The sequence below is a fragment of the Bubalus kerabau genome, chromosome 23 (assembly GCF_029407905.1).
Source record: "Bubalus kerabau isolate K-KA32 ecotype Philippines breed swamp buffalo chromosome 23, PCC_UOA_SB_1v2, whole genome shotgun sequence".
Classification (NCBI taxonomy): domain Eukaryota; kingdom Metazoa; phylum Chordata; class Mammalia; order Artiodactyla; family Bovidae; genus Bubalus; species Bubalus kerabau.
The window spans coordinates 31,223,569-31,243,208 of record NC_073646.1 but is presented as its reverse complement, the minus strand read 5'-3'; the positions used below and the strand labels follow the sequence as shown (position 1 = coordinate 31,243,208).

Here is a 19,640-nt window from a genome sequence, read left to right as displayed (position 1 = left end):
GTGTTAGGAAGATCCTCTGGAGAACGGAATGACTGCCCACTCCAATATTCTTGCCTGGAGAATTCCATGGACAGGGGAGCCTGGTGGGCTACAGTCCAGGGATCTCAAGGAATCAGACACCACTGAGCGACTTTCAGTTTCACTTTTTACTTTCAGTGGTGATGTGTAGGTTAGATACAGCTCACTCACCGTGGAAAACTCACTGCATCAGAAAGCCCTGGGGGGTTCAACAAGTTTAGACTTGCCAGGGAAACCTGGAGAATCTACTTTCTATGATTCAAGTATCTGAAGGAGAGGAGAAAAGCAGGTTCCTTTCCTCTGAGTGTGATACGTTTCTTTCTTTCTTTTTTTTTTTTTTTTTTTAATACATTGCTTTAATATTGTTTTCTTTTGGTTGAATTGAAATGTTGTCTTCATTGCTTGCCTTTATGGGTACAAATAACCAGACACTGTGATTTGGCAGGAGTTAACAATAAAATTGCATAGTATGAGCCATGCTGATTTTTTCAAGTGGTCAAGTAGGGTGATTTCTTTATAAACCTCTCTGCTGTTAGAAGCTCTTACATTTCAGTCAACATGAGAATTATATTTGGAATAAATTAGTAAATCCCCATCCAAATCACCTATACCATGTAATCTTCAGCAACCATAATGACTGTGTAGTTACAGAGTATTTCTCCCACTTAGTAATTACAAAACACATTGGCTCTGAGAACCCCTCAGTAACTGTCCTTCCAGGCCCAGCCCCAGTGCCACCTTCTCTGTCGGTCAGTGTTTATTTTATTGCTCAGTAGAAACCCCTTTGTTTTTGGAGTCAGACCAGGTGTAAAGTGTACTCTGAAGTTTGTCATTTACCACAGTATGCTCATCTTTGGAAGTCATGAGCGATGTAATTGATAAGCATCAGACTGGCACATTTTCGTCTTGCCTTTCTCATTTATCTTTGAGATCTTTTTCAGCTGCCTCCATGTATTGATCCCTTCTTCGGAATTCCTTGAGTCTTGCTTGATCTGGATCACACATTGTTTATTTGTATCTAATATTGATAAGTTATCTCTTGACATTTGTATACTTAGTGTATTCAGATGGTCTTCCATTAACACACACATTCATCCATCAACGATTTCATTAGCCCCTTTTGTGTGTTAGACCAAGAATAAGATGCTGGCGTAAGTTGGTGAACAAGTGATGTGGTTACTATGCTCATAGAGCTTATATCTTAGTGGGGGAGACCTATATGAAACAACTTTGAATTACTAAATGGAAACTGTGGTGATTACTGTGAATGATGCTATAAAGAACTTTAAGTGTTGGACCAGCTCAGGGATGACATTTGAGCTGATGTCTTTTGGAAGAGTGGGAATTAACCAGAAAAAGGTGGGAATAGTCAGTCTTGGGGTAGAACAACAACATATTTGACGACTCTGAAACAGCAGAGAACCTGGTTTAGTCACGTGGTGGAGGATGGGCAGGAAGTCCTGGGAGACTGGAGCGAAGGAAGCCACCTTCTCAGAGGGCATTGCAGAGTGTAAGGGGTTAAGGCTGAAACCAGGTTAGGATTCTGGCCTTTGGCCGCAAAGCAATAGAAAGCTATTGGAGGATTGAAGGCTTACCTGTGAAAGACATCAGTAAAATAGATAAGTGGATACATTTGAAGTGGATCTAGCTTAATTTAAAGTTTTGAGTGTAAAGTTCTGCCCTTTCAGACTCTTTAGGAGAAACAGCAATGAGAATACTGCCAAATATTTTCAAGTATCTCTTCAGCTCAAATACTATGATGATGGGTATAGAACGAGGAATTTTATTTTCCAAACAACTTAAAGATATATTTCTGAGAAAAATAAAAAGGAATCTGAAGCTTTTAGGACTTTTAAGATACTATGTTTAAAGAGAAAATGATACTTGTCTTTAAAATGTGTTAAAATGCTTAAAATATGCTACTGAACATAGATGAAGAGTTCTAGCTCCAAAAGTAATATTCTTTAGGAGAATAGAGAAAATTGTTTCCAAAAATCTTTGTTAGTCTATAATTCTGTGAGCCTGGGGTCAAATCAGGTCATCTTCTGAGTGATGGAGTAAAGGCTAGAACCCTGGTCTTCCAGCTCTGGGTCCACACGCATAGTGTTTATATACTTAGTTCATTCATTTTTTTCCATAGATATACCTGTTTATTTAGGCAGAATCCAACTTCTCTAAGAGTTTTAGTGGAGGATTCCACAGGCCCAGCCTCAGCATCTTACAGGAGGGTGAAATCCACAGTTGGATGCGTTCATGCTCAGTCACAGTCGTGTCCAACTCTCTGCAACCCCATAGACTGTAGCCTTCCAGGCTCCTCTATCCATGGGATTCTCCAGGCAAGAATACTGGTGTCAGTTGCCATGCCCTCTGCCATAGGATCTTCCCAACCCAGGAATCGAACCCATGTCTCCTGCATTGAAGGTGATTTGTTGTTTTTACTATCTGAGCCACCCACATTTGGATCCAGGAGCTGCCAAATTATTTCTTTCTCTGAACAGAGCTTTGGACATGGGGATCTCTCTCTTAGGCAGTATGGTGTAAACCTCCAGCATCACTTTATTCCTTGATAAGAATCAAGATCTTTACATTAATCTTCAGAATCAAAAACCAGGATAATTAAGTATTCCTTTTACCAGGTGGAAACTTCTGCTGATTTACTATTAATCATGTCCTTCTTGATTTTTTGTTCTTGGTCCCAGCTTTGCATATTGCTGCCTTTCTGTTTTTGCTCCTCACGAGTCTCACTGACCCTCTGTACCTCTTCAGCGGAGGTGGGTTCCATGGCTAGGTTCAGAGCTTAGGGAAATATTGGGCACAGAGAGTTGCCCTGTGATGGGGCCTGTCCACTGCGTTTGCCTGTGGGTACTTGGACTTATGGAGAAGAGTGACCTGTGGCCATTGGCCACAGAGGCTCTTAATAGGATAAATTATTTATTTGCAATGTACTTCCATATCTGTACATGCTTTAGGGATGTCAGAAATACAGTGTTTCCTATTAAAGTGCCAACTAAGAAAATTCCAGGAAAGTTGGATATGATTGAATTGATTAGCAAATTACTGGGACTGTTGAAATTCAATAAGGATGTAGTTCTTCCCTCCAGTTGAGTATTCTGGTGACCACATTTTTCTTTTTATTTACCCGGATATTCACATTAAAAATCCTAAAGTAAAATTAACATCTAATCCCATCAAGGTGGGAAGAAGGATAGAAACATATATGATTAGTGTTATTTCCTAATGTTCATTTGTTGCATATATTTTTGCATAAAATCACTGTTCGTTTTGGTTTAGACAAGTATATCAAGTGAGACTCTGATACAGAGCATGGAGAAGGATTTGAAACCCACAAGCAATGACTTTTATGTGTCATCTCCAAAAACAAATAAAAGATTTTTTTTGGTCTGATCAAAAATTTTTGTGTAATGAGGATTTAAAAACTCTCGCTACAGAAATCACAGTGATAATGGTCATATTTCAGCTCTTAGATATTCCCAGTGGCATTCTTGATCTGAGATACTCCCGAAGGTGTTGATGGGATTCTGGCTACAGCTGAGGGAGGGGAGAGTTCCTGCTTGTCAGCTGGAAAGTAAAATAAGCCTCTAAAGATGAGATACAGAGGGAAAAAATTCAGCTAAAAGCTTCTTCAAAGTGGCAGAAGGGCACAGTTCTTGCCATCTTTATTATAAGATCCTTAGCAAAGGTGTCTTCTTTGTTAACAATTTAATACTTGAAATCCTCAGATTAGATTTCAGACTGCATTCATGCATTTTTTTTTCTTCCTGATTTTTATCTAGTGCTGTTGGCCGCTTGTGTTTCTTAGCCTTCAGGGTTCTTTTATCTGGGTTGCTCACCTCTGATTGGAGATTTATTAGGTGCTCTTCAGTAAGAGGGGGAGGAAGGCCAAAGGAGAAGGAACACGGTGAAGCAGGAAGAAACTGAAAGAAGACAGCGGAGGGAGGAACGGGGGAGGGTGGAGATAAAGAGGGATAAATGAAGATGAATGAAGAGCCATGAGACAGGGAGGCCGGAAGGGGAGTCATGTACTAAAACCAAGCTGGTGCAAATACATGTAAAATAAGGTCTTGTGGAAGATCTGCAGCAAAAGTGGTGTAAATCAGTGATGAGTAAATTAATAGGGCAATTGTGCAAATGGGACTCACTCACTTAAACTAAGCGTAATACATCTTGGATGACTTAGAAATAATGCAACCCGCAGGGCATACCTTTTAATCTACTCAAGACCCAGTAAAAAATGTTGTCACTTCAAGGGTAAAAAGGCAGAAAGGATCAGAACATTGGGTGTGTCTCTCTATTTTAAAAGTGTTAATAAGACAGATTCTGAGCAATGTGCAAATTAACCAGATTCAGAAGCTTCTTTGTGATATATGAATTCAAATGGAGCCTTATGTAGTCCAAACTTCTTTCCACCAACCCAAAATATTTCTTTCAGTAGTGTTTTAAAGTCCTCATTTGAATAGGTTAACATGTTCAATTGCCTTAAATTGAACTGAAAGTAAAATGAGTCACTGCACGTGTGATCAGAGGAACAGCTAAGTGCTGAGTGGGTGTAATCACACAAGAATCCAGTGCAGTAGATGAAAGTGTTCTGGGACCAGAGAAGAAAATTCTGATGCATGTGCCCCCTCTTCTTCATTCATGCCTGCATTCAGTCACTCACTCAATAGATGTTTCATGACAACCTACTTCACAGAAGGTACCAATGGGCTGCTGCTTCTCCCCGAAAGAGAAACATTAGAATTTCTTGCCCTATTATTGGTTGGTTTCACTGACTCAATGGGCTCGAGCTGAAGAAAACTCTGGGAGGTGGTGAAGGACAGAGAAGCCTGGAATGCTGCAGTCCATGGGGTCTCAAAGAGTCGGACACGACTTACTGGCTGAACAACAAATTCTTGGTGGTAGGTATTGAGAAAGAGAAAAGAAAATGAACACTGGGAATGGATAGAAGTCTTAGAACCTTTAGGATTCAAAGTGTGTTGTACTTTTTAAAAAATAATTAATTTTTGACTGCGCTGGGTCTTTGTTGCTTTGCACGGGCTTTCTCTAGCTGTGGCAGGCAGGGTCTGCTCTAATTCTTGTTGCAGTGGCCTCTCTTGTGGAGCATGGGCGCTAGGGCACACAGGCTTTGGTAGTTGCAGCACACGGGCTCAGTAGTTTCGACTTTCAGGCTGTAGAGCACAGGTTCAGTATTTTTGGTGCATGGGTTTAGTTGCTCCAAGGCATGTGGAAATCCTCCCATGTCCCCTGCATTGGAAGGTGGATTCTTAACCACCGCATCAAGGAAGTTCTACTGTTCTTTTTTTATTCAGAAAATTGTAGCTTAGAAATGTCAAGTGTCTTGGCCAAAGTCCAGAGCTAGTTGAAATGTTGAGGATTTTGTGATTGTGAACTGGAGAAGGAAATGGCAATCCACTCCGGCACTCTTGCCTGGAAAATCCAATGCACGGAGGAGCCTGATAGGCTACAGTCCATGGGGTCGCAAAGAGTCGGACACGACTGAGCGACTTCACTTTCACTTACTTTCAGATTACTACTTGAATTTCTTCCCCGGTTTTTATCTTCATGAAAGGGATTAGAGATACAATTTTTAACTGATAGGGGTTAGAAGTGGGACTAATGGCAATTAGATAGCAGTACATATGTAAATCAGTGCAGATGGTGACTGCAGCCATGAAATTAAAAGATGCTTACTCCTTGGAAGGAAAGTTATGACCAACCTAGATAGCATATTCAAAAGCAGAGACATTACTTTGCCAACAAAGGTCCATCTAGTCAAGGCTATGGTTTTTCCAGTAGTCATGTATGGATGTGAGAGTTGGACTGTGAAGAAAGCTGAGTGCCGAAGAATTGATGCTTTTGAACTGTGATGTTGGAGAAGACTCTTAAGACTCCCTTGGACTGCAAGGAGATCCAACCAGTCCATTCTAAAGGAGATCAGTCCTGGGTGTTCTTTGGAAGGAATGATGCTAAAGCTTAAACTCCAGTACTTTGGCCACCTCATGCAAAGAGTTGACTCATTGGAAAAGACTCTGATGCTGGGAGGGATTGGGGGCAGGAGGAGAAGGGGACGACAGAGGATGAGATGGCTGGATGGCATCACCAACTCCATGGACGTGAGTCTGGGTGAACTCCGGGAGTTGGTGATGGACAGGGAGGCCTTGCGTGCTGCGATTCATGGGGTCACAAAGAGTCAGACACGACTGAGCAACTGAACTGAACTGAACATATGTAAATTCTTCTATTATTGGGAAAGCAAATGAATAAATATTCTCCAGTAAATGCTGTGACTGAATATAGGAAAACAGACTTAATTTAATAAAAGAAGATGCATTTTTGTATGTGATATCACAGTATGCTCATAAATTTCTGTCACTGATGAGGAAAATGACATTAGTCTTGCACCATCTAACAAAGGAGCTAAACAAAGCCAAAATTCCAGGGAGTTGTGGAAAACAGTAATTTGCAAAAAGTCTTACACATAATGAGTTGTGGTATAGAACATCCAGACAAGTTGATCACAAGAGGTTTCTCATTTAAGAATTCTGTTATGTTAAGTTTATGTTTTCCTGTGTGAAAGAGAAGTTTTCCAAAGTCATCAAAAACAAATTACCAATGATAAAATTTTTTCCACAGATAGTTTTATATGAGAGGCACTCTGCAAGCTTTGGAAGCAGCTTGAATTTTCATATTTCCATTGCAGAGATCAAGGAAGATATGCCTTTAGAAGTTTTGTCTTAAAAGACAGAAAGAGACTCACAGACTTAGAGAACGAACTTATGGTTGCCAGGGGGTGGGTGAGGGGAGGATGGGGGGAAAGGATAATTAGGGAGTTGAGGATGGACTTGTACACACTGCTATAATTAAAACGGATAACCGACATGGAACGACTGTATAGCACAGGGAACTCTGCTTAGTGTTGTGGCAGCCTGGATGGGAGGGGAGTTTGGAGGAGAATGGATGCATGTATATGTATGGCTGAGTCCCTTGCTGTTCACTTGAAACTATCACAACATTGTTAATTGGCTATATCACAATAGAAAATAAAAAGTTTTTTTAAAAATCTAGACATGATACATCGAGGGTGTCAGCAAGCTTATTACTTGTGTCAATAATATGCAGAATTTCTTTATTTTCAAATTGCTTAGAAGATTCTAATTCTTTTTCTTTCTACATCCAGTTTGGTTTGGCCATTCATATTTGACTTCTAATGCTTTGTTTGATATAGATTCTACTGACCACAGTTTCCCTCCAATGAGAAATTAAATAACCTCCCTCCTCATTTATAGTATGATTTAGTTTAACCTTCCTTTGTCCCTTTTTTCTCTACTCCTCCCATCCCAATTCGAGCATCAGATCCTTTGACAATTGTTAACCTGTCCTTCTGGGATTGTTTGGCATTAAGCTATGACTGCTGCATTTCTTCTAATAAATTAGATTCTTAAAAGAATGCTGCCTGCCAAGAAGCAAAGTCATTACATAGTGTATATTTTCAATGCACTGCTATAAAAATCTCCTTAACCAAACATAATAGGCAGTTAAAATAAATTTGAAATAACTGTGGCACTTCTAAATTTAAAAATCATTAAGCTGAAGACAAGTAGTCTAATTTTGCTCTATTTCCATTTTCCTTATTCATATACTATGATACTTGCTCTATGAGATCACATATATATTGTATATCTGTAGCGCATATATTTATATACCTAAATGCACATTTTCTCCAATAGAATATTATTCAAAATTGAATTTTCTTTCACAATTGGAAATTAGTTTTACAGCAATCAAACGTCCATCGGTTTTGTCAATCAGTGTTCTTGTCATAAAGAAGAAAAATGTACTTGGCATGACCCTTTGTAATTCCTATGTTTAGACTGAACAGTTATGTGAACAACCTGGAGAATTGTATGAAGGTGTAAATATATTTCTGTTTACTGTTGACATTATAGTTATTTTTACCTCATCAATTTCAAAAAGGCATTTGAAGAGATTGATAGGTTTAATGAAATAGAAATAAAAGTTAAGTACTAGATAAGTGAGAAAACAACTTTGAAAATTATGTATGTTCATATAGTTGCTGCGGTTGTTTATAGATTTGAATCTGCAGTTCCTGGCAGCCAAGACAATGAAAGAATGTGATAATTCCTGTTTTTCAAAAAAGATAACTAGCTTCTTACTTTGATGTTGGGAGTAGAATGAGAGGAAGCAATATATTTTGCCTAGTTCTAAATTCTTATAAAAATGTGACACATGGGTTTTTTTGGAGGGAGGGTGATGGAAGGATATACGTGACAGTGTCCTCAGTTACAGATTCCTGGGAAATTCAGACATGAAAATTCATTATTTTAGTTCTGACGTTTGATGGAAGTTCGGTGCATTGCATTGATGCTCCAGGAGGTAAAGGCATTCTTCAGGTGACTGTGGTTCATTGTAATCAGTAACCTTCTAAGGGTGTTCATATTTCATTCCGTGATAAGAATGGATTAGTAAGCTTGAAAAATAAGGTGAACTGGTAGGAGAGATTCTTTTAATAAATATTAAAGAGCCTGGGGAACTTTCTGGTCCAGATGGAAACCAGTCTACTCTCCCAGGTCAGGAAGTATAAACAAAACTGTCATTCACACCTTGAAAGTATTACTGCAGAGGGATGCGATTATTTGTGATGTCAGGTTTTACAACCTCATCAGGACTTTTCACTGATTATTTATTTGTTTTTTACCAATTTAAATTGTCTGTATTTCTGTTTATTTCTCCTGACCCATTGAATTGATTTTGTGGCCCTACTGGTAGTCTTTGGATACCTCCAAAGTTAGTTATTTACTCCTGTAACAAAATTTATTGACGTTTCCCCTTATGCCAGGCATTGTGCTAGATTTGGGGAATGTAGCAGTCAGGTCATCCTTGCCTTCAGTGAGTCGCTAGTCACTAGAGTTCAGGTTCCCCTGCTATCTGAGCATAGAGCATTCCTATGAACACTCTTGTTAAGTCCAAATGGCATAAAGAAGTAGTTACCTTAGGACACATCTTCCTAACACAGGGATGACATAGTCGAGATGAAGCACACATGCTCAGAGACATAGCTGAAATCTCTGAAAGCTGGATGCTGAGGCACTGACCGTGGTTCCAGGGGAAGGAGCTGGGCAGGGCCCTTCTTGCCGCACAACAAACCCCGAAGGCTATTTTTGCTTTCCAACTTTGTAAAAGGGAAAAATCCTCTTTGGATTTCATTCTGTTAGCAAATATAGGTAGTGACATGAGTTTCCTAAAAGTGAAGGTGGTATCAAGCAGACTTTAGAAAAGGAGAGGATAAGTGTACTCCAGTTCTTTTATGTTATAAAACCTTTTATTTTGTATTGGGGTGTAGCTGATGAACAATGAATGTTGTGATAGTTGCAGATGGATAGCAAAGGAACTCAGCCATACATGTATCCATTGTCCCTCAAACTCCCTTTACACCCAGGCTGCCGCTTAACACTGAGCAGAGCTCCACATGCTATGTAGTAGGTCCTTGTTGATTATCCATTTTAAATATAGCAGTGTTGTCCTTTGGTTCTTAAATCTCTTGTTCATGTCATGGGACATACACGGTCATTTTATCTGTACAGAGTTTCCTTACTGTAAGTCTTCACCACCTGCTCTGTGTTCCCACCAAAACGTGTGTGTGAAAGTATGGTCTTACTCAGTATCACTCTGGGACTTTCGATCTTAGAGTTTCTTAACGATTGTGTAAAAAGTGTGTGTATATTTCAGGAGTCAGAAATGATTAAAATGTTTCAGGAAGCACCCCTCAGCCCCAATATCTTAGACATGTCACCAACTCAGCAAGTACAGTATGTTTCTTTCTTTAAAAAAAATGCATTTCATAAAGTAGAATAGAGTGCTAGTTTGAACTTCGAAATGAAGGATGAAATACATGATTCGGATGGAGATTATCGTGGACTTTGTTAAGAGCAGTAGCAAATAAAACATTAATTCTTCTTTCAATTACTTCCTTTTTCTTTAGTTCTGGTTGTGAGATGGTTACCTTCTAGTCAGAGAAGGAATTTAAAAATGCTCTGTGAGTAGGTGGTCTTAAATTGTTCACTTTATGTTATGCCACCTAAACCCAAGTGAAGTGAAGTGAAAATCACTCAGTCGTGTCTGACTCTTTGCGACCCCATGGACCACAGCCTGCCAGGCTCCTCTGTCCATGGAATTCTCCAGGCAAGAATATAAACCCAAGTGATGCCCCTCTAAATGAGGAGAACTCTCATTAACCCGCATGCTGTGTTCTGTTATGGCTTCCTCAATAGCTCAGCCGTTAAGAATCTACCTGCAGTGCAGGAAACATAGGAGACGTGGGTTTGATCCCTGGGTTAGGAAGATCCCCTGAAGGAGGAAATGGCAACCTACTCCAGAATTCTTGTCTGGGAAATCCCGTGAACAGAGGAGCCTGGCAGGCTACAGTCCATGCGGTCACAAAGAGTCAGACACGACTGAGTGACGGAGCATGCAGGGTGTTACTCACAGTAGAAATACACCACCGTTGTCAAGCACTTTATGGGTAACAAAGCTCCATCACAGACACATTATCTTCATTTTGCAGACACCATTGTACATGTTATTCTGTCTTCTGATCAACAAGCACCTTCATATCCTTCTAGAATTCACACCAATAGTGCAAAGGCCTCTTGAGAGCCCTTTCTGAGCAGATAGATGGTCTCTCCCCTGTTCTTGCACAATCTTCTCTGCTTACCTTATAGCACTGATCTCATCCATTTGGTTGTTCATATTAGTATCTCCCCCTTAGACTGTGAACAGAGAAGGCAATGGCACCCCCACTCCAGTACCCTTGCCTGGAAAATCCCGTGGACGGAGGAGCCTGGTGGGCTGCAGTCCATGGGGTTGCTAAGAGTCAGACACGACTGAGCGACTTCACTTTCACTTTTCACTTTCATGCATTGGAGAAAGAAATGGCAACCCACTTCAGTATTCTTGCCTGGAGAATCCCAGGGACGGGGGAGACTGGTGGGCTGCCATCTACAGGGTCGCACAGAGTTGGACACAACTGAAGCGACTTAGCAGCAGCAGCAGACTGTGAAAGGGAAAAAAGGGAAAGAAAGCTGTGTGTTCTTTCTTTCATTTCTTGGTGATTCCTAAGTGAATATTCGGGAGGCTCTGCAAATGATGGTGGAATAAATACTGAGTGGTGTGGTGGTTAGGAGAGCTCAGCCACTGCCCTTAGGGCAGTGTTCAGTCAGTAGTAACTCGGAGTAAAACTTCCTTGGTGGCTCAGACCATAAAGAATCTGCCTGCAATGCGGGAGACCCCAGGTTCAATCACTGGATCAGAAAGATCCCCTGGAGAAGGGAATGGCAACCTATACTCCAATATTCTTGCTTGGGGAATCCCATGGACAGAGGAGCCTGGCAGGCTACAGTCCATGGAGTCACAAAGAGTTGAACACGACTTAGTGACTAACACTGACTGACTGACAGAGTGAAACTTTGATCTCCTAACTCCCCATTTTTATGACTTTATTTGGTTTTTCAGTTAGTTGGGAAAAGCTTACTCATCTGAAGGCCAGCCATCCACCATCTTATTCATATTATTCTACAGAAATGTCCCATGGTAAATGTCAAAGATGAAGGACAGTTCTTTGTGAGTCAGATTGAGGACATTTCAGTTCCATCCCCATGCCTGAACTCTTCTGCCATGTGAAATGAAAAGTTGGTGTAAGATACATGAATGTTAGAGCATCTCTTTCACCCTGAATATCTTTTCTCCCAGCCCTACTTGGCACGTTACCTGCCATCCTGTGAAAGTAGGCACTGTTGTGTCCATCTCAGGGTCATCCTTCCTTCCACATCCTTTTTGCCATCAGAGCATCTGGATGGTTCCCTGTCCCCACCACACCCCACCCCGCTTCGCCCTCAGCACACTGTCCTGCTGAAAATCAGATGCCTTCATTATAATATGCTCTAATGACAGTGTTTCATGTGTGACATTCTGTTTACCTCCCTTGGAGCACTGGAATTTGAATGACCGGTGGATTGAAGCTCAACGCGGTGGAGTGTTAGATGTTGGATGCAGACCATAAAAGAAGATGCTTGCAGGCCAGAAGACGTTCCTGGCATTCCTAAAACTACCCTGCTGGGGACTATTCCAACCTGTGATTAACAAACCTTAGTTATTTGCTAGTTAGTCTCCACATGCTGCAGTAGGGTATATATATGAGGCACAATACAGTGTTTATGTGAGAATAATGTAGATTATTTGAATCCAGGCTGCAGAACCTACCTGAAAATGGGTTTTATAGTTTTGTGTGATTGCCTTTTCTTTGTGTTTGCATAGAAGGCATTACGTAGCTGGAAGATGATGGCAATTATAATTTATTATGCTGTAATTGTTACCTAAATGTTTTTGAATAAGCAAAAATCACATCTGTTTAGGAGTAAGTTGCACAGCAAGAGAATTCCCTTTGAAATGAATGCAGTGTTCTCATATTCTGTAACTGTACACATAAAACAACATATTTATTTCCCCACTGAGTCCATTACATTCCCAAGTCAAACTGCATCCTCTCTTCCCTTCCCATATTAAACCCTTTGATTTAATGGAGGTTTTAACTACTGGTTCTTTAGGGAATTTTCAGTAGGCTTTGCACAGATTAGGTTATTGGAAAGTATAGTTATTTGCTTGTAAAGTGGCAGTTCTGTGTCAAAATTGATTTTCTCTGGAGCTGCAACAGTAAAAAAGATAAGCTTCTGCTTTGCATCCAAAATGCCCTGATGTTCCTACCATGATAGTTTTCCCCTTGCTTCTTGCTCAGCACCATTTGGTTGCAGGCTGGTTTGGACAGGCGCATATGAGCACATGTAGCCCAGAGGATTTTGATACCAGTGGTGATAATAGACAAGGCCTCTTTTCCATTCTGGTTGCCACTGGTCTGTGACAGCTAGTGTTCTGGGCATGGTGAGCATAGTGTTTCTTCCCTTCTCCATTAAATAGGAATTGCATACGCCCGGAATGGCTTTGTTTGTTCCACAGAAATGGAGCATTTGAAATAATCGCCTTGCCATGCCCAAGCTAACAGGATTTATCTTCCATTATGGATCTGGAAGACATCTGAAAGAATAAGTTTACTCTAAATTTACTAGACTACTCACTTAGAGATGACTTCACTGTATGAAAGAAAACAGTCATAGCTGGTGGCATAACCTACCTAGAAAAGCTTTGATAGCTAGAAAGATGAAGGGTAAAGTATATTCTCCCTGCTCATAAAGTAGAATTTGAATATATGAAAATGATAGGCAACCTTATTTTATTTTTTGTGTCCTTGCTGCAAGTTTGGGGTCAAGATGAGCTTTAATCTACTGATCTTATGTCCTTTCATATAGTGTATATCCATCTATCTGGTGGCCGCCAAGAAAGTATCTTACTCTGGTCAGAGTCAAGCTGGTGACTAAGATTTATCTGTCCATTCTTCCTTAGCCCTGGTGGAGGCCACATACTTCATTATCACTTGTGTATATTGTGCTCTCTATGTTGTTCTAGGATGCTGACTTCTACAACTCACTTTTTAAATTTTTCATGCTTGTCGCATCGGGTCTTCATTGCTGCCCATGGGCTTTCTCTAGTCGTGGCAGATGGGGACTACTCTTCGGTGCAGTGCGTGGGCTTCTCACTACAGTGGCTTCTCTTGTGGTGGGGCACAGGCTCTAGGCACATGGACTTCAGTAGTCCCAGCACACAGGCATGCAGCTGTGGCGTGCGGGTTTAGTTGTTCCAAGGTGTGTGGAATCTTCTCGGAGCAGGGATTGAACCTGTGTCCCTTGCATTGGCAGGTGGATTCCTAGCTACTGTACAATTAAAGAAGTCCTACTCTTCACTTTTTAAAAGAATCTCAGTTCTGTCTCAGGTCAGATGCCCTTGATTGAATTTTGCTTTTTTTGTTGTTGTGTTCTGGGCTTGGAGCTTCAATTTGCAACCTGAATACCTCTGCAAGCTGCATGTTTCATGCAGTTAAGTCTTGGTCTCTTGACTTTGATCATCAAAATGTTACTGGATTGCTTTTGTCTCCAACTCAGTTGTTCCAGCTTCTGAGTCTGGCTTTTACTGCCTGCTCATAAGTAGTGACCCTAGTTCATCTTCACAAGATCTGAGCTTTCCTTAAGGTGCTAGTCTCAGGTGTGGATGGGTCTGTGAAGGTATAAGACTTTAGGCTTGGAAGGATCAGGAAGAACATCAACCAGGTTTCACTATTTATTTTTCAAGTTTTATTTGGTGGCCTGATAGCTCACAATATAGATTAAAAAAAATTATTAGAGTATAGTTCGTTGACAGTGTTGTGTTTCTTTTGTACAGCAAAGTGAATCAGTCATACATATACATTTATCCACTCTTTTTAAGATTATCTTCCCATATAGGTCCTTATACAGATTTGAAGTATTGAATTAAGACTCCTAGAATTTTAGTTTATCTTTGTTCTAGCTCTTTCATTATAGTTCATTCACACCATCCCTCTATTCATTCTTACATCCAGCAATCCACATGATAGTTAACATACACTCTTGATAACTTCTAGTGTTTTAAACACTGGGGATAGGGAAAAAAAGAGTAAGACATGCACCTTTCCTTTGCAAATGACAAAACTAAAGCCCTAAGACCATCTGCTGTTTGCTGAGTGAGCCATGCAGCTAAGATATGGCAGAGTGAAGACCAAAACCCATTTCTAGAGTGATCTTCCCCACTTTATGTAAGTCAGCTCTCCTTGGCTCTTTAGGACTCCTGTCTTCAAACTGCTCATAGCAGTAGATTTCAATTCAGCAAACATTTGTGTTTTGGGAGTATCATGTGGGTGAAGAATTAGAGAAAGCTGATGGAAACAGAATAGCTTTCACGTTTAAGTTCCTTTGATAACCTGTCTGTTGCTTTGCCAAACATTCAGGTATTCTTATTTATTAGAGTAAAAGTGAAAAGTATCTAATTAAAAAATTTGAAAGACACATGATGTATAATGAAGAAAATTAATGTAAATAATCATTCTACTACTCTTTTTATATTTCCTTTGAGTAAATAAAATGAAGAACAACTTCATCAACATATTCTATATATAGTTTTGTGTCCTGCCTTCTTTGCTTAACATTATGTAATCAGCGTTTTCCCACATCATGAGATATTTTTCCAAAACATAGTAATTAATAAATATATGTTCTTTCAAAGTACAAGGTTTACTTAACTATTTTTGTGTATGTATTTAACTTTATTTTACATTTAGGTTTTTTAAATAATTTTTTGCCCTATCACTATTACAAATCATGCCGAGATGAATCTCCTTGCAATAAGTCATTATAGATATCGTCATTATTTCCTTAGGACAAATTCCTGTGAGTGCTATTGCTGCATCAAAGGAAAAGAATGTATTAATGCTGTTGATGTGTATTGCCCTGGGTTTACATTTAACCCTTCCTTATGTCATTTAGAATCCAAAGCATTGAATCCTTATCTGAATTGCACCAAAGTATCTAGTATCTCGAGCTTAGGGAAGAGTACTCTTTGGCCAAATATTAGCCACAAAACTGCTTTCTGGGAACAAAGAGTCTGCCTGCAATGCAGGAGACCCAGGTTCAATCCCTGAGTCAGGAAGATCCCCTGACGAAGGGAATGGCTACCCAGTACAGTATTCTTGCCTGGAGAATTCCATGGACAGAGAAGCCTGGAGAGCTACAGTCCATGTGGTTGCATAGAGTTGGACACAACTGAGTAACTAACACTTTGGTTTTCCAGTGGTCAGGACTCCAGGCTGCCGATGTAGGGCCCCAGGTTTGCTCCCTGGTCCGGGAACTAGATCCCACCTGCCAGTACTAAAGATCTCACATGCTGTAACTAAGACCTGGCACAGCCAAATAAACAAATTTAAAAAACAAAAACAAAACTGCTTTACAGCAAAGAGGTCCCCTTCACAGCTCAGCTTCCTGTTGAGGGAGGTTTCAGAGAAAAGATAACATTTGAGCTAAGTCTTGCAGTAGTTGAAGCTCAAGAAGTTGGAGTTGTGAAGAGGAAGTTGAATTTTCCTAGCAGAACAAACAGGGTGTTAAGAGAGACGATTTTATTAAAACTATACAGAATTTAGAGTGCCTCTATTCCAGTGGTTAGAATATTTTGAACCTAAGAAATATTTTTTCAACCCAGATCTTCTCTAGCACATCAGTATTTCAAACTGATCAGTGGGTAGTCTCCAGTTAAATCAGACGGGGATGAGGGAGCTTAGAATTGGGTGTAGAATCTCCTTTTCTCAGCTTCTCTTGAACTTCCCTGTGCAGAATCTCCTTTTCTCAGCTTTTCTTGAACTTCCCTGTGCAGATCCTGAGACACACCTGTGAAACCCACGGTCTCTTTAAATGTCAAATTTAAAACCAGTTAGTCCAGTTTGAAGTTGAGAACACAGAGACAGAACATGACTTCCTCCAAGTCAGAACTGGTTCCAGAATAGTAGCCCAGTGCTTTTTCTCGGCCCTAAAGGAAATATTCCAGTACTTTTACCCATACATACTCCTGTGCAGGTTGAAAGCTTATTTTTACTTTGTTAAGTTATGTGTTGTTGGAAGGCCTCAAGAGATTAATGTATGTATTAACTTATCTATAAGATGTTTCCTCAATCCATATGAACCATGTCTGACTGAGACTCAAAGGATCTATTAAATTATATCCAGATTCCTATTAAATCACAGCACTAGCAGGAATACCTGGGCTCACCTTCTCCTTAACCCAAATTAACACCTGCTCTTAGTGGTCTCAAATCTAAGACAGGTTCCTAAGGTGAACAAGCGACTGGGAAGACAAGAGAAAAGAAATTAAAATAAATGATAGAGTGACCTTCTCACACCACTCATGGTTTCTCAATTAACCAGGAGCCAGCCAGCATCACGTTGCCGTTCTTTCAGTAATAGGTTTCACCCTCCCTTTTAATGCCAGCCCACACGGGTGCACATGCAGACACACACTTTGCTAATCAGATTGGCAGCAAATAGAATTAAAGCATTAAGGCAATTAAGCAATTCTTAGATAACATTTGATCAGTTCAAGGAAAATGCAAATCATGCTTCTTTTAGAGAAATAAGTTGATGAAAAGTCATTTTGTGTTCCATAATCTTCATTAACTTTTCTTCCAAATAAAGATTGCCATGTTTTAGGCTTTGAGCTGCACAGATGGAATGGAATTTTTTCCCTTTTTTGCTCTGCTCTGTTCATCCTTTTGTCACACATCACGTTTTTCTGCCTCCACACTCTTTTGGCACCTTTAGGTAGACTTACCTCCAGCGTCTTCTTCGTGCCTGAAGGCAGACTTTGTTAATTTCCTCTGACAGGTGATGATGACTCATGTGTCAAACACCTCCTCAGACCTTCCATTCAGACTGCATCCTGGCAGCATTCTGAAATGATCACGGTGGGCTACTCTGCTGTATATGGCTGCGGCTCCTTCCTCTCAGATCCCTAAGTTCAAGGTCTCTACTCTCTGACAAACCTGTGGGAAACACGGTGCTGCTCCCCAGAACAGGTGCTTGAGAGTGAGTGTGCAGGCTTTGCGTTTCCACTGCTGGGTCTGTACGAGGCATCACCGAGGGTGCAGTCTGCACTTGCTGCTGGGTTCCACACCCTCATCGAGAAAATGAGGAGCCGGCCACTGCCCCTATGTCCTTCACCCCAGCCCCTTTTCTGCTTTATCTCCAGTTGCCAAACCTGGTGGGCGGTCATCAGTTAAGGAGTCTTAAACATATTTGTATTTAAATCAGTATCTCCAGTGTTTGGCTTAAGGAGTTTTTGTTTTTCTGGTTTGATTTGTTTTTCAGTCTTTCTATTGATTATAATGAGCAGCCAGTCTTTATAAGACTTGAGTCTGGGGCCATATTGGTCCCCCCACCCCCACCCCCACCCCATAAATTAAAGACTGTAACAGAGATAACATATAATCTGTCAATGATATAAAAATCACTTGGGTCCAAAAGATGTTACAGTTTCCTTCCTTATAAAGAAAAGTAGGACTCTTACATGTCAGGTGATTTTTTTTCGACCCCATGGACTGTATAGCCCACCAGGCTCCTCTGTCCATGGGATTTTTTTTTTTTTTTCCCCAGGCAAGACTAGTGGAGTGGGTTGCCATTTCTTTTCTGGGGGATCTTCCTGACCCAGGGATCAAACCTGAGTCTCCTGCATTGCAGGCTGATTCTTTAACACTGAGCCATGGGGGACGCCCTCTGTCAGGTCATTTTACACATAGACACATACACACAGGTATAGCATGCTGTATCATGCACGTGTATACATGTCTGTATGTTTTTTGTGTGTTTTAATGTTTTAGAGGCAGATCAAATATGAGAGGCAGTTGTTGAATAACATTGTAGCCTAGGACATTATATTAATACATCTCCTTTTCCATGATAAATAAAGTATTGTAACAAACTCTCATCTAGCAGGACACCTGCCTTCGCTGGGCCTGTCTGCAGACTTTTATGAGTGTTAATATATACACTAAGGAAGGACTTCCCTGATGGCCCAGTGGTTAACAATCCACCTTCCAATGCAGAGGACGTAATTTCTGATCAGGGAACTAAGATCCCACATGCCACAGGGCAGCTAGAGCCGCTTGCTACAGTATCTCCAGTGTTTAAATCAGTATCCATGAAGAGCCAATGCAGCCAAAATAAATTAAATTAAAAAAAAAAAAAAAACAGGAAAAAATGTAAATTCTTTTCAGGAATGTCACCAGTGTCTTTTCAGTACAATGCAGCCTTGCATGCGTGCTGATGTGGACTGTAGTGTGCCACACTCCTCTGTCCAAGGGATTCTTCAGGCAAGAATACTGTAGCCATGCCCTCCTCCATGGAATCTTCCCAACCCAGGGATCAAACCCACATCTCTTACATCCCCTGCATTGGCAGATGGGTTCTTTACCACTGGTGCCACTTGGGAAACCCACAAAATAGCCTTGAAGTTTACTAATTCACTCGCCATTACATGGGAGTGGAGAACACATCTTTTTACCATTTTTTGGGTTCCAGTGAGCTACTATTGAAGCCATCGAGCCAAAGTGCCACCAGCGTCTTAGGGAAGAGTGGTATTTTGGGAAGCAGTTGAGCTCAGTGTTCCAGGAAATATTTGTCATCTATTTGTTGCTGTACACATGGGCTAAGTCTTTAGAAAGACTTCTAGGGTGCACTTGTGGAAAGTAGACACATAATGTCCTCAGCAATATCGTAAAACTGTATTTATTTGGTAAAGAAATAAGCGAGATTATAAAGGATCTTGGAAAAATCGAAAGGGGAGGTTTAATCGTTTTGTGTTTAACTGGCTCTAAGAGAAGCAACTTTTTAAGTTCTTAAAATTCTGATGGTTGGTCTTCTTTCATTAAATTTGTCCTCAAAGATCTTTTAGCTGTTAGTTAGAATTACATTTTGGACTTTAGGATAATTCTGTATTCCTTTTTTAAAAAATTATGTATATGAGCATTTAGACTATAATTCAAACTGAAGTTTTCCATAGGTTGGTCTAAATTGCATTTTATTTGTGTGTGTAGTTGTATTCATACTAATTTACTGGAGTATGAAGAAGGAAGGGAAAGTCAGCCA

The 19,640-nt window shown here is 40.4% G+C and overlaps 1 protein-coding gene across 4 annotated transcripts in view; it reads left to right on the top strand.

Annotated features, from left to right (window-relative positions):
* AUTS2 (activator of transcription and developmental regulator AUTS2) overlaps positions 1-19,640 on the top strand; it is a 1,208,818-nt gene that overhangs the window by 686,303 nt on the left and 502,875 nt on the right. The window lies entirely within an intron of this gene.